This window comes from Capra hircus, chromosome 4, assembly GCF_001704415.2.
Source record: "Capra hircus breed San Clemente chromosome 4, ASM170441v1, whole genome shotgun sequence".
In the NCBI taxonomy this organism is placed as follows: Eukaryota; Metazoa; Chordata; class Mammalia; order Artiodactyla; family Bovidae; genus Capra; species Capra hircus.
In genome coordinates, this window is record NC_030811.1 from 105818076 (window position 1) to 105834600 (window position 16525).

Sequence of the window (16525 nt, forward strand, 5' to 3'; positions counted from 1 at the left end):
GATGTTTAAATGGTCATCATTTTGATGATTTAGAACTTGGAAGAACAAGGAATATTTCTTATCTTATTGCCTTCCATTAGTTTGTTTAGAATTATTCAAGTTTTTCTAGGCTTTAAATTGAGAAAGTAAGACATAAAACATTTTTAAATGCATATCCTTTGATATGTAATTAAAATAGTTTTCATTTATTCAGATGTTTGTGGAAAAGTTCTTTTCTCTTGAAGATCAATTTTCCATCAGTGATGAAAGTGATGGAAAGCAATGACATATAGATGTGTACTTTTAGACAGTAATTTAGGGTTCCATCATATAGCAATGACAGGAAACCCTATATAAAGACATAAATGGGAACTGATACCTGACAGGTGGATTTGGGGGGGTAGGCTGATTGGCACTGTAAGGAAAAGACTATTTTGTTCCTTGATGGAAAATTAGTACAGAAATAGATGTGTGAGTCAAACCTCAGCACAATAATGACTTCCTGACAGGTACTCTCTCCAAACCCTCAGTACATTAAATTTAAATCCAAAAAACCACTAAACTTTAAACACTTTTCATTTTTTTCCTATAAATTGGAAGAAAAACGAATTTGCACTTTTAATAGTGACCACAATACTTGGTTGGTATATAACAAATTGCTTACCGTGGACCAAGACAGATATTAAATAATAAGGAGGAGCCAATTGATTGGCTTGTGGTGGAGAGCTATGCAATGCACTACGATTGGACATTAGCTTTTGAGTGGTTGAGACTGAACATTACTGCAATTTGGAAGAATTCCCAGCACAAACAGAAAGAGATATGCCTCTGGCCCTTCAGTGGCTTAGGGAAACCAGAACCATCTTTGATATATTACATGTTTTGCCAGCTTTCAATATTTTGTACATTATAAGTCTTGGAGAAAAGATTTTGTTGACTCCAGTAGCTCTCAAGCAGCTGAAGCAGAATACGAGCTGATTTCAAGTGTATAGTTAGTTACAGCTACAAGATCCAGCGGAACAAGGTCAACCACAGCTTAAATGTTGTTTAGCTGGCATTCAGCTGTCTGAGCCTCTTTGAAGGAAAAGACAGGAGACATTATTAGCTGAGCATCTATACTTTCAAACTGTGGTGGTGGAGAAGACTCTCGAGAGTCCCTTGGACAATAAGGAGATCAACCCTGAATTGGAAGAACTGATGCTGAAGCTCCAATACTTTGGCCACCTGATACGAAAAGCCAACTCATTGGAAAAGATCCTGATGCTGGGAAAGATTGAAGGCATGAGGAGAAGGGGGCGACAGAGGATAACATGAGTCTGAGTAAACTCCCGGAGATGGTGAAGGACAGGGAATCCTACAGTTAATGGGGTCGCAAAGAGGCAGACACGACTTAGCAACTGAACGACAAATAAAAGTAGAACAATGTTCTGGGCACTTTCCTATTTGACTTAACCTTCACAGCCTCCTGGGGAAATATGATGCCTATTTAAAGATGTGGGAGTGAAGTTTATGAAAGGTAAATAAAGTATACTTAGTCCCACAACTGTCAGTTGGAAGACCTGTCCCTTGAGTTCTGGTCTGCCAACACTTTCCTTAGCTTTTCTGTACCATGCTTCCTTTCTGAATGACTTTTCCAGAAAATTCAATATACCCACTTCTTACCAATAGGTCTTGTCAGCATTGATCCAACTCGCTCACTAACCTATTGTATTGATTTGCTAGGGCTGCTATAACAAAGTACCACAGACTGGATGGCTTAAACAACTGAGGTTTATTTTCTCACAATTCTGGAGGCTAGCAGTCCAAAATCAAGGTGTTGGCAGGTTTGAGTTCTCCTGAGACCTCCTTTCTTGGCTTGTAGATAGGTTCTTCATTGCTGTGTTCTCCTGTGGTCTTTTCTCTGTGCATGCACACCCCTGCTGTGTCTTTCTGTGTTCAAATCTTCTCATCTTCTAAGGACCCCACTCAGATTGGATCAGGGCCCACTTTAATGCCTACTTTAATTTAATCACCTCTTCATAGGTCCTCTCTCTAAATACAGTCACATTCTGAGGTGCTAAGAGTTCGGTCTTCAGTATATGAATTGAGAGAAGGGGATGCGATCAGCCCATAACAGCCACTTAGATAATAATCAAGGCATTAGACTATTTCTTCCTGGGCTCTGCTTGGTCTTCCCCAGAGACCCAGAAAAAAAGACCCCAAATGCTGTCTTGCAGGGTAAAGGCAGTGCCTACAGTGTCAGTTCTTATTTGGGGTTGTATTTATATAGCTCAGAATTATGAGTTGAGCAGTCTTTATCACTGTGGTGGGTTTTGTGCCTACTATATATAAGTTGAATTTATGCGAGTAGATTTAAATTTGTGAAAACAAAGTATTCAAATGAGGGCTTCTCATTGCTGAGTGAAGATGTACTATCTACTTTTGTGTGGACCTAAGCCTAGACCATTCATGTGCTGAGAAGAGACCCACAGCTCTAGTGGCAGCAGGACAAAGACAGTTATGGAGGGCCTTACTGCATCCACGAAAGGAGATAAAATGGCAAGCACTTGGCTGGTTATTCTAGAAGCTTCCAGGAGTGAGTACCAGGAGTGTAGTGGGCAAGACAAAGACAGGAAGAGACAGCTGAGAGGCCTAGGGGCATGTAGCTGCAGTCTAGAATCACCTATGGAGGAGAATCTGGGTTGCTGGTGGTAAAGGGCCTGGTCATAACCAAATAGAAAAATAATTTAAAGGACAGCAATTAGAGTAGCTAATGATTATTGCGTTCCTACTCTATGCCTTTCCTACTATGTGCCAGGCATACAAGGCTCTATGTACATGTTGTGAAGAATTTTACACCGATTTACAAATCCTCTATGATCTTTCTTCCATGCTACAAGGATCTCATGACCAAAGCTTTTCCTTCCTGCTCTCATTTCCAGGTCCTCTCTACCCTCTCTCATCTGAGTAGCCCTTGAATTTTCTCATTCTCTATCCCCCAAACTCAGATTATCTAGTTCCTTGGAGGAACATCCAAGAATCTTCATCTAGCTGGAAGGTCAGGGATTTCTTTCCATCTTGTTTCTACTTTGTCATGTCTGTGTGGAGGAAAATCAGTATCCATGGTACCATAAGAGAACAGACGGGAGAGGAGGGTAAATGTATGGTATTTTAAAAAGATCGAAACTTTAACGTATAACTCAACACTGTATCCTTGATTACTGTCTGTCTTTTCTAACTAGAATGGAAATTCTATCAGAAGATGTAGCTCTCCCCGGCTCATTGCATCAGCATAGGCAACCAGTACATACTTATGGGATGAGTAAATGAGGTATATAAAAATTCGAGCAGATGAAGGAATGAAGAGGAGAATTCTCTCTGGTGTTCATTTCTGCAGCCTTGCTTAACTTCCTAGGCTACTTCAATGTATAATTTTTTGCTTAAAATCATGGGCACAGAATCCTATAACTGCTCTTTGGTTTGTATAATATTATTCCACAACAGAGCCCCCTACACGTTTCCAAAGATTTGAAACGATATAGGTAAGTCCTGTAAAATATCAGGCTTCCTATATTTAAAACTCTATTTCTTCAAGATATGTCCTCATATGCAGAGATCAAATAATGTCCTTTGTATTGAATCAAGGCAAGTTTTTGGAAAATGAATTCTATAAACTTTCTAGCTTTATTTTTCAAGACTCCATTAAGATCAGCAGCAGATGGTAAGCCCTTTGGACTAGGTCTTGTGCATTTTGCTTGTAAAATGAGAACACAGATTCTGAATCTAGGCAGTTGAGTTGGAATTCTAGCCCCCCATTCTTGCTACCTTACAGGGTCTTGGCAAGTTGTTTAACCTTTCTCGCTGGGTTTCATCATCTATAAAACAGGGATCATAATAATGTCTGCCTCATAGTATGCTGTGAGAATTACATGAACACTTAGAACAGGTTTTCACACACAGGAGAGCAGTACAAGTGTTAGTAACTGTTACTGTAACAGGATGTGGAGTCCTTAACACTGAATGATAATTTGCTTCTTAAAGGGCCCCATGAATTAAATAGCATCTCATGTGGGCGGCAAAGAACAAAGGATCATAATAAAGACACATCCTGTGCTAGGCTGGGCAGTTTATATACATTATCTCATTTAATCTTTACATCATTCCCATTTAAAAACAAGAGCAAAACCAAACCAAACCAACCAAACAAACAAAAATCTTAGGTTAAAAATGTGTAAGTTCTTATTCCTAATAAATGAACGTCAGATTTCAGTCTGGCTTTGTCAGATTCTGAAGTCTATTTTGTTTTAATGGTTTAAGTGCAAAACTACTTAGAGAGAGAAAGTTGAAGTTTAGAAAATGTTCAGCCTCTGTGCTAAAAATATTAAAGTGGCTGTAGAATACCTAATTTGGTTTCCCCAAATAAGCAGATTAACTCTCTGGAGAAAAGAGTAATTTCCTTTGTAGGATATTGCAAAATCTTATCAATTTTTACTGAGGAGAAAGAGGCCTAAAATATAGGTTTAGAAATACAATTTTAGATTTAAAGATTCTTTTTGTAAATAGAATGAGTACTGATTTGAGGATCTGGGATCATAATCAATTGTGATTTAAATTCTTATAGCTATTGTTCTTATTTGTGCATATGATTTGCTTTTTTGTTTTGTTTTTGAGGGACCTCTAAGTCTTTAGAGGACACATACTAGGAAACAAGATCCCCATCATCCATAAGCTCCTATTTCTATTTCTTTATCTCAACGTGTCCCCCTTCCTATCTCCTTTTACAACTGTAGTAGTCTTGGTTGTGTGACATGTTTTAATGTACAGGGTATGTGTGTGTATGTATTTTCTCCCACCTTATGCTTTAATCTCTATTTAATAAAATCACTACTTTTTGCTTTTTTCTTTCTCCTTACTTTCACTTTATTTCTCATTGATTTCTCTTCTCTTCTTCCCCCACAATATAGACCTGGAGACTGTTTTATTTATATCTGATAAAGTTATGTGTTCTCCATTCCTACTTTAACCTATCAAAAGAATAGTTGATATTTCTTTGTATTTAAAAAGCTGACCCTAAACAATAAGGTCCTGCTGTGTAGCACCAAGGTCTTGTATATTCAGTATCTTGTAATAAACTATAATGGAAAAGAATATGAAAAAAGAATATATATGCACTATAACTGAATCACTTTGCTGTACACTTTGCTGACATTCACACAACATTGTAAATTAACTATACTCCAATTTTTAAAAAAGCTGACCCGTGTGGCCTTAATTATTTTCTTGATAGCACAAAAGGATTTCCACCTCATTTGAAATAGTTATTGAATAAATTTTGCAAACATTTAAAGTAGCAGCACTGAAACAATGGCTGAAATGAGCTATCTATCTAGTCAAGGCTATGGTTTTTCCAGTGGTCGTGTATGGATGTGAGAGTTGGACTGTGAAGAAAGCTAAGCGCCGAAGAATTGATGCTTTTGAACTGTGGTGTTGGAGAAGACTCTTGAGAGTCCCTTGGACTGCAAGGAGATCAAACCAGTCCATTCTGAAGGAGATCAGCCCTGGGATTTCTTTGGAAGGAATGATGCTGAAGCTGAAACTCCAGTACTTTTGGCCACCTCATGCGAAGAGTTGACTCATTGGAGAAGACTCTGATGCTGGGAGGGATTGGGGGCAGGAGGAGAGGGGGACGACAGAGGATGAGATGACTGGATGGCATCACGGACTCGATGGACGAGAGTCTGAGTGAACTCCAGGAGTTGGTGATGGACAGGGAGGCCTGGCGTGCTGTGATTCATGGGGTCACAAAGAGTCGGACACGACTGAGTGACTGAACTGAACTGAACCTAAATAAAAAGTGTATCTGAAGAGATTTGAAGATGGAAAGCTATTTAAGAGAATATAGGTTATTTTAATATTCTGGAGTAGATACTGGAATTCATTCCTGAGAGATCCTTCATTGGTAAGCCATTCTAGTTATGCAGACATAAAGAAGTACCTACTCAGTGTTTTTGGGAATTGACTTGAAAGGAGATACTGGCATTCAGAATTCTGTTTAGAAATGAAGTTAATAGTAAAAATGAGGCCTCTTAGAATCAGAAATTTCCCCGAGTCTGAAATGCATTATGTCATTGGAAGATATAAATTATTTCTGTGCAAGTGTTTTCTCCCAGGAACTGAGACTCTAACAAAAGAGATAGACAATGCTCCTCTTTGCTTTATGTTGCAGAAAGCACTGGGAAAAGGAATGGGACTGAGTTGATAAAGCACCACCAACCCTGGATTGTTGGTGTCCCTTCTAATTTAAGGTTGAATAAGTCACAACTAGGGAAAGATGCTATGGGCCACGACACTTTGTTCCTTATCCATGGGTTTGGAACTTTTTCCTTTGAAGGTAATGGATAGTCCCAGTGTCTATCACCCTATAATAGGAAGGAAGCTGAGCCTTAGGTACAAAGACTGCCTGCTTTTCTCTGTATCAGAGGCCGTTGGGTCTACTCTGCCATTTGTAGCTATAGAAATGCCTGAAGCCTCCTGTTGATGAGAATGGAATTAGCCCTGCCACACAGAGACCTGCTAGGAAATCCAAAGGGAGGCTTCTGGGCTCTTAGCATAAGACTTCTAGCAGCAGTCTAAGCTGTGTTTCTCTGGTTCGTAAGCTTTCAGTAAACTCTTAGTAACAGTATGGTTTAGTCTCAGTGGGATGCAGGGGAATTGAAATTATCATTGGTGATCAGGAGTAGACAGATGGGCCTAGGAGTGAGTTCATAACATGGGGGTCATCTGCCCCAGAGGAGGCAGCTTGGCAGCAAGAGGACAAGCCAGAGAACAGGAAAAATGAAGGACTGTTAGGGCACTGCTCTGGGAAACTTCTGGAAATTAGTGGTTGAGATGAACAGTTAAAGAGACTAGTTTCTGCCAGGCAGACAATGAGGGTTCATACCAAAACACTTTGCCTATAAAAAGGAAGTCTAAACCTCACTTGGTAGTCATAGGCTAGGAGGCCAGTGAAATATATGATTTATTTGGAAACATTTAAAAATGGAGATTTAAAATGCATGTTAAACTAGTCAGCTTGTAGTCATAAGCTGAGATAAACATATTAACAGAAATAGTAAATTTCAGCCCATTCTTTCAATAAAATGAGTTGTGTTAATATGTAATTTAATAAGAACCAAAATTAATACATATTATACTTTAATGAGAAGCAATTTAATTTATTTCTCTTTGAGAGCCTACACTCTTTTTTGACAAATCATTATTTTAATCTTGTAATCATTTGATGTGATTAATCAGCCAATTAGCAAAGCAAATATTTTCCACATAAATTAAATGTGTTGGCAAAATGATTATTTCTTTTATACTTTCAATATGAGTCTGTTTTATATTTTTTATGATTAAATTGATGAGAATCATGTTATCATTCCTCCGTGCCAGCATTCTGTGCCTGAAAGTCTTATTTTGTGCTAAATGTTTAACAAGGTCTTTCTGAAGGTAGAGTAAGAAGAAAACCCAAACCTTAGGTGAAATCCATGTAAATTCAGCAAAAATATAATAACAAAACACTGAAAGAGGACCTTCTTCCTAATTCCTGGCTCTGCCACGAGATGTGGACATTAATCAGTTAGTTGATTCTTCTGAGCCTCAACTTCCCCATCTGTGACCCTAGAGGATTGTTTAGAAAGTACAATAATAAAATGTATATGGGAAATACTCTAAAGGATTAGAGTGTCTATTACTACTTAAGTATCTATTACTACTCAGGCCCATTGAGTCGGTGATGCTATCTAACCATCTGCTATCTAACCGTGATGCCATCTAATCATTACTACTCAGGCCTGTTGAGTCGGTGATGCTATCTAACCATCTGCTATCTAACCGTGATGCCATCTAATCATTACTACTCAGGCCTGTTGAGTCGGTGATGCTATCTAACTTCTGCCACCCACTTCTCCTCTTGCCCTCAGTCTTTCCCAGCATCAGGGTCTTTCCCAATGAGTTCATTCTTCACAGCAGATGACCAAACTATTAGAGCTTCAGCTTCAGCATAAGTCCTTCCAATGAATGTTCAGGGTTGATTTCCTTTAGGACTGACTGGTTTGTTCTCCTTGCTGTCCAAGTGACTCTAAAGAGTCTTCTCCAGCACCAGTTTAAAAGCATCAATTCTTTGGCACTCAGCCTTCTTTATGACCCAGTTCTCACATCTGTGCATAACTTTGACCAGATGGACCTTTGTTGGCAAAGTGATATCCCTGCTTTTGAATCTAGGTTTGTCATAGGTTTTCTCCTAAGGAGCAAACATCTTTTAATTCATGGTTATAGTCACCATCCACAGGGATTTTGAAGCCCAGGAAAATAAAGTCTGTCACTGTTTCTACTTTCCCCCCATCTGTTTGCCATAAAGTAATGGGATCAGGTGCCTGTATATCTATAGTATATGTACTCAGTACGTAAAAAACCTAAAAATTCATCCTATCCTATTAGAAATGGATAGAAATGAGATAATTCTAGCAGGCTAGGTGAATGGGTGGATGGCTTGCTATCGATGCAGATATAGATGTAGTTTTTTAACCTTTTACATAATTTCTCATTCCATTTCACATACCTTATGGGACAAATCTTATTTTTCCCTATTTTTAGGTGAAGTTCAAAGTGAAATAAAATCTTCAAAATAACCCAACTAGTCAGTGACAGAGATGAGAGTGAAATCCAGGCCTCCTCTATTTCAGAATCCTGTGTGCTTTCTCCCTTGCCTCACTGCCTTCTCCTTGTCAGTGCTTGGAACCCACCTGGCCATATACCTGCTGATGCAAGAGACTTCAGTGATGTGGGTTCTGTCCATGGGCCAGAAAGATCCCTTGGAGGAGGGCAGGGCTACCCACTCCAATATTCTTTTTTTTTTTTTAATTTTATTTTTACTTTATTTTACTTTACAATACTGTATTGGTTTTGTCATACATTGACATGAATCCTCCACGGGTGTATACGAGCTCCCAATCCTGAACCCCCCTCCCACCTCCCACCCCATAACATCTCTCTGGGTCATCCTTGTGCACCACCTGTGTACAGTTCGATTCTGTATCGAACATAGACTGGTGCTTCATTTCTTACATGATAGTATACATGTTTCAGTGCCATTCTCCCAAATCATCCCACCCTCTACCTCACAGTCCCAAAGTCTGTTCTATACATCTGGGTCTCTTTTGCTGTCTTGCATACAGGGTCATCATTACCATCTTTCTAAATTCCATATATATGTGTTAGTATACTGTATTGGTGTTTTTCTTTCTGGCTTGCTTCACTCTGTATAATCGGCTCCAGTTTCATCCATCTCATTAGAACTGATTCAAATGTATTCTTTTTAATGGCTGAGTAATACTCCATTGTATATGTACCACAGCTTTCTTATCCATTCATCTGCTGGTGGACATCTAGGTTGTTTCCATGTCCTGGCTATTATAAACAGTGCTGCGATGAACATTGGGGTACATGTGTCTCTTTCAATTCTGGTTTCCTCGGTGTGTATGCCCAGCAGTGGGATTCCTGGGTCATAAGGCAGTTCTATTTGCAATTTTTTAAGGAATCTCCACACTGTTCTCCATAGTGGCTGTACTAGTTTGCATTCCCACCAACAGTGTAAGAGGGTTCCCTTTTCTCCACATCCTCTCCAGCATTTATTGCTTGTAGACTTTTGGATCGCAGCCATTCTGACTGGTGTGAAGTGGTACCTCATTGTGGTCTTGATTTGCATTTCTCTGATAATGAGTGATGTTGAGCATCTTTTCATGTGTTTGTTAGCCATCTGTATGTCTTCTTTGGAGAAATGTCTATTTAGTTCTTTGGCCTATTTTTTGATTGGTTCATTTATTTTTCTGGAGTTGAGCTGCGTAAGTTGCTTGTATATTTTTGAGGTTAGTTGCTTTTCAGTTGCTTCATTTGCTATTGTTTTCTCCCATTCAGAAGGCAGTCTTTTCACCTCACTTATAGTCTCCTTTGTTGTGCAGAAGTTCTTAATTTTAATAAGATCCCATTTGTTTATTTTTGCTTTTATTTCCAGAATTCTGGGAGGTGGATCATAGAGGATCCTGCTGTGATTTATGTCAGAGAGTGTTTTGCCTATGTTCTCCTCTAGGAGTTTTATAGTTTCTGGTCTTATGTTTAGATCTTTAATCCATTTTGCCACTCCAATATTCTTGCCTGGAGAATCCCATGATCAAAGGAACCCGGGGGGGCTACAGTCCATTGGTTTGCAAAGAGTCAGATATGACTGACGTGACTTAGCATGCATGCATGATAAGCAAGGATTATTAATGACTTCTAAAACAACGGAGTCAAAGGTTATTGGGGAAAGGACATTCATAGAGTCTCCAATTATTGCCACATAGAATACATATTAATTACAAATCCAAAACATTATTCTGACCTACTTAGTTTACCTAATACCATATTGGTTAGTGTTTATTTTGCTTCCAATTTTTCTCATTCTAAACACTGCTGTAAAACACTTTGATACACATAGGTTTGTACACAAACTAGTGTTCTAGAGAGGCAGCATGGCCAGTGATTAGATGCAAGGACTCAGGAACCAGTCATAAACCAAGTCCTGGTTCTTTTTTTTTTTTTCAGTTTTATTTATTTATTTACTTTACAATATTGTATTGGTTTTGTCATACATTGACATGAATCTGCCATGGGTGTACATGTGTTCCCCATCCTGAACCCCCCTCCCACCTCCCTCCCCATCCCATCCTTCTGGATCATCCCAGTGCACCAGCCCCCAACACCCTATATCATGCATCGAACCTGGACTGGCGATCCATTTCACATGTGATAATTTACATATTTCAACGCCATTCTCCCATATCATCCCAGCCTCGCCCTCTCCCACAGAGTCCAAAAGGCTGTTCTATACATCTGTGTCTCTTTTGCTGCCTAGCATACAGGGTTGTCGCTACCATCATTCTAAATTCCATACATATGCGTTAGTATACTGTATTGGTGTTTTTCTTTCTGGCTTACTTCACTCTGTATAATAGGCTCCAGTTTCATCCACCTCATTCAGCTGTGTGATGTTGGCTGAGGTTTTCATCCCTCTGCACTTCAACGTCACCATTCAGAAATGAAAATAACAATAGTGCCTACATCATAAAGTTGTTGTTGGAATCAGATGAACTTATATATGAAAAGGACTTGGAATAGTATTTTTGTCAAGTCAGCACTCTAGGCTGCGTTCTATCTCAACTGCTGTCGTTGCTGTTGTTATGGTATGGTTGCGTAAAGGAAAATACATGCTGCTGCTGCTAAGTCGCTTCAGTCGTGTCCGACTCTGTGCGACTCCATAGACACATATTCCGGTTTAATTGATCTTAAGGAATTGCCCATGGCGGGGGCTGCAACAATATGTTTCCACTTTATCACAACCTAATTATTTGATATTATCAGATTTTTTGTCATCATTGTTTAAAAAGATTTTTTAAAAATCTTTAATTGTTTTAATTTGAAATTTTCTGATTACCAGTGAATTTGGTTTTCTTTTAGTTTTTTTGGCCACTGCTTTTTATATTCTCTGATTCATCTGTATGTTCTGCTTATTTTGTAATCGGACTGTCTTTGTTGTTAATAGGAACTCTTTGTATACTCTGGACTCTAAACTCTAGCCACTTGTACAAATTTCAGAGGTGAAGAGAATCAACATCTATACAATACCAAGTGTCCCATCCATGAACACAGTACCTGTCCTGTTACCTGGTCTCTCATTTTATTCAGTGAAGCTGTATCAAATTGCTCCATAAAGAGCTTTCTTCTCTTCTCTTTTTTCTTTTCTTTCTCTTTTGTTTGATTGTTTTAATTTTTTTGGTCTTAATAAGGGTGATTGTTTTTAAAGATTGTTGGTTTCTAATTTTGCTGCATTAAAGTCACAGAAAATATTCTGTATATATTTAGTCTTTGAAATGTGTGACATCAATTTTTGTGAATATTCCATGTGCTTGAAAGTTATGTGCTTTCGCTGTCATTTAGTTGTAGAGTTCAATATGCATATTACAACATGAAGTTTATGTTATTCAGTGCTTCCATGTGCTTAATGATTTTTCCCTACTTGATTTATGAGTGTCTGAGATGTGTTAAAGCCTCCCATTATGTGCATTATGGCAACGTTTTTTCTGATGTACTCCTTTGCTATCTTATTGATGTTTTCTACTATTGTGTAGTTAAAACTTTATTTCTTAAAAAGTCTTTATTTTCTTGAATGTTTTGAAATCTGCCATTCTAACGTTTGAATCTGCCTCATATTCTCCTCCTTCATTATTACAAACTTCAAGATAGCTTTGCCATCCTCTTTCCCCCCCAAATTCCATTAATTGAACTTAATCAGATAGGTTTAGATCTTCAGCACTCCATCCATATCAATAGTTACTCATATTGTTTACCTTCTGAGATGTGAATTTATTAACAGCTGTAGAAATGTAATAAGATGCTCTGCTTTTTCAGACTCATACTTTCATTTGAAAATCCATAAACTGGATGGAGGAAAGCATGGTCTATGATATATGAATGGTAGGAAAGGGAAAGAGATGCAATAAATAAATATGAATAGAGGCACTCCTCAACTTAAGTATAAGGTACATTCCAAGATTTCAATTGATGAATTGATCATGTGGAAATTAGAGGATGCTTGGTCTCCCAAGCAGTAAGTTATTTCCTCGGCTGTTCTCAACTGCTAATTAGAAAGCCCCATGTCCTCTGTGTTATTACCTTTTCCTTGGCACGTATTTTCCTGGATATCATGACTTCATTTCTCATAAACATTTTAGAGCTTGTTAATGATGGATTCATTTTAAAGCTCTGTTAGGTTTGAGAGTTCATAGCCAAGCATACTTTTTCCCCATTCAATTCCCTCTATCCTTCACTGGAACTCTCTTATTTTTGTATGACCAAAGTCTAGGACATCACATCTGCCTCTTCAGTATTAATAAAGTAGATAATTATTTATTTCTAATTCTTCTATTTCATTCAAGGAGCAGTAGAAGACTGAGAATGTAGAGAATGTGATGCAGGATAATTATACTCAATTGGAATCTTTAAAGAGAACATTGCCCATGCTACCTTGTCTTTCAACTTTTTACAGACAAAGCCAAACATGTTAGAGGTATATTTAACGATCTTCTGACTTTGTCGATTTATTCCACATAAATTTGTCATAGTGATTAGTCGTCGCTGACTTAGTGAGTCTGGGCGTTGTTTCTATACACACATGAAGCAAGCTTTGGAGGCACACCCTACATATTAGGAAAGATCTGCACACAGCGTTCAGTGGCATCCTTAGGCAGCCTGATTTTATTTCTTCTTACAAGAGCTAAGGGGACATTCCAAATCTAAGGCTTCTTTCCATTAACTGGTTTCTATGACTCTCTTCTGATTATACACACGTAGGAATCCGCATGATGACTATATTAGTTTGCTAGCTCTGTCATAACACAGACCATAGAAATTTGTCTTCTCACAGCTCCGGAGGCTAGGAGTCCAAGTCAAGGTGTTGTCAGGTTCAGGTTCTTCTGAGGCCTCTCTTCTTGACTTAAAAATGGTCATATTTTCATTGTGTCTTCACATGGCCTTTCTTCTCTGTGTGTGTGCGTGCCTGGTATGTCTTTGTGTGGCCTCGTTTCCTCTTCAATGAAGGACACCAGTCAGACTGGATTAGAACGCTAGTGGGGTTCATTAGAATGCACTAGCGGCTCATTTTTAACTCAACACCCCTTTAAAGGCCGTATCTCCAAGTGTGGGCAGTGCTTGACACAAGCAGACACTTGTACTTTGGTCTGGTGACAGGGCAGTAGAAGGAGCATTGCAAAAAAAATAGCATCTAAATGATCTTTGGATCAAAGACGATTTGAAGACTAGCCATTTTAGAGCGTGATTATGTTCAAGTCTTGCCTAAAACCCCCATTATCTTCCAAAACCCAGCAAAGAAAGTAGTTCAGGATTCCCTTCAGGGAAGTGGGGAGGGAGGCTTATCACTTTGGTCCCTTTAAGTTGGACTGAATCGTGTGGATGAGGCACCATCTTGGCAATCCGGGAGTGGACCAACTGAACAGATCTCTTCCCCTTCGAATTTCTATGATTAATGTGCTCTTGCTCTGATTTTCTGCATTTTCGAACAGTTTTGAAAATCTCTGCTAATGGAAAAACATTTTATGAAGAGATTGAAAGTAATTATAGTGTCTTTCCTTTTTTTTTTACCTAGAATATATAATCAATTTCATTTATTTCCCTAGTAAAACATTCACTGCAGGTTTAATCTTTGAAAGACAACTTGATTATCTGTTCTACAGAGCAAGTCAGGAGATATCATTCAATCATAACTTCCTATTATGAAATGTTTATGCCCAAATCATTTTCATATTGAACAGGGTCTGATTAACACATAACATTTAAGGTGTGTGTGTGTTTCACAAAACAAACTGAATAGGTAGCATGTAACATTATTGAAAGTAAATTGATATATTTAGTATCTTTGCTTTAAAAAAATCTATTTTTTTCTCTTCTAGAGCTATACAATGTCCTGAACGTTTTAAATAAAGGTTACTGTTCTGCACTTCAAAACCATGTAATAAAAGCTCTTTGAAAGCAGATTAAATAACTTCCCACATACAGTTAATGTCATGGTACTCTTAAATAAAAAAAAGGGGAAGGAACAAACGATGGGAAATAAAAATACACATTCTTATCTGGAAAGTCACCTTAGATTACACTTTTTAAAAAACTAAGTTCTGTACATATTAAAGTTATTTTGTAAAAGTATAAATGAAAAATTCAACCTAAATTAGTATCTAATACATGTGACCTATATTTCCCCAAGCATCCTCAGTCAGGGATTACCCTAGAGTAACAGTGTGTATGCTTAGTTGCTCAGTTATGTCTGACTCTATGCAACCCTTTGGACTGTAGCCTTCCAGGCTCCTCTACCCATAGGGATTTCCAGGCAAGAATACTGGCGTGAGTTGCCATTTCCTTCTCTAGGGGATCTTCCTGACCCAGGGATCAAACCTGTGTCTCTGGGTCTCCTGCATTGCAGGCAGATTCTTTACCCAGTGAGCCATCAGGGAGTAACAGTAACCGGTATCAAACCCCAAATTTCTGGTTTAGGGTTTGCTCTCTCCCCATCAGCAAAACTGCCAGAACACCAGCCCCTAGATCCTGCACTCTGATTGAAAGGTGCTAATGAAAGATCACAACATTGCCAGTGTCTCTGTCCCGTTTTGTGGGATATGATCTCTGTGCAAATTAGTAAAAGATGCTCTTTCTCCAAGCAGATGAAGAGAGGAACTGGATTTCAAGCATGTTCTGATTCCCTTGGCTGCATGTCGTTGAGCATGGACGACCAACATGTGTGTGGCAGTCCTGCCAACTCCCCTCTTCTTTTGACCTGCAGCACTGGTCACTGTCTCTTTTCAGCCTACATGACCCTTAATGCTGTGTGGCCTTTGGTGGTGACAGTCTCTGTGAAACCTGTTTCTGCTGTTTTCTACCATGGTGGTGGCAGCTGTTCTTATTCAATGTCAATAATTTCCATGCTAAACCTATGAAGAAAGAGTCCTCCGCGACTCAAGCTGCATCCTTTTTCAAGAACCACACAGCAGAGCAAATCTGCTTGCTACATTTAAGGAATATAGCTTTTTGGAGGAGATCAGTGCATTTGTTTGGCAAGAACTCACCAGATCTTCTTCCTAAGTGTCTATATTAGTTTTCATTCCCACCAACAGTGAATGAAAGTTCCTGTTGCTCCACATCCTCACCAGCATTTGGTTGTCAGTGTTCTGCATTTTGGCCATTCTAATAGGTGTGTAGTGGCATCTCACTGTTATTTTAATTTGCAGTTCCCTTATGACATATGTTGGGCTTCCCAGGTGCCATAGTGGTGTAAAAAAAATAAAAATAAAAAATCCACTTGCCAATGCAGGAGACTCCAGAGACACAGGTTCAATCCCTGGGTTGAAAAGATCTCCTAGTGTAGAAAGTGGCAACTCACTCCAGTATTCTTGCCTGGAGAATTCCCTGGACAGAGGAGCCTGATGGGCTACAGCCCATGGCGTCATAAAGAGTCAGACTTGAGTGCATGAGCACACTCTGCACCATATGATGTATGTTGTGGACCATCTTTTCTTATGCTTTTTTGCTATCTGTGTATCTCATTAATGAGATGTCTGTTAAAGCCATAGACTCATTTTTTAATTGGGTTCTTTGATTTCTTATTGTTGGGTTTTAGGAGTTCTTTATTTATTTTGGATGGCAGTCCTTTAACAGTATGTCTTTTGCAAATATTTTTATCCAGTCTGTGACCTATCATCTCATTCTCTTGATCAGTGCATTTGTTATAGCTCCGTCTCCTGAAGAAAATGACATATATAGGACCAAAATAAAGAGAAAATCTGAGTGAATGCAGCTGTTTAACTCAACTTTGTTGCCTTCCATAGTCTACTTGGGAAGCTAATGGCTTATCTTTCCCATCCCTTACCCCAGAATCATTGAAAATATTGGTCCAAGAGGTCAGGAATCTCAACTTATCTAGTCA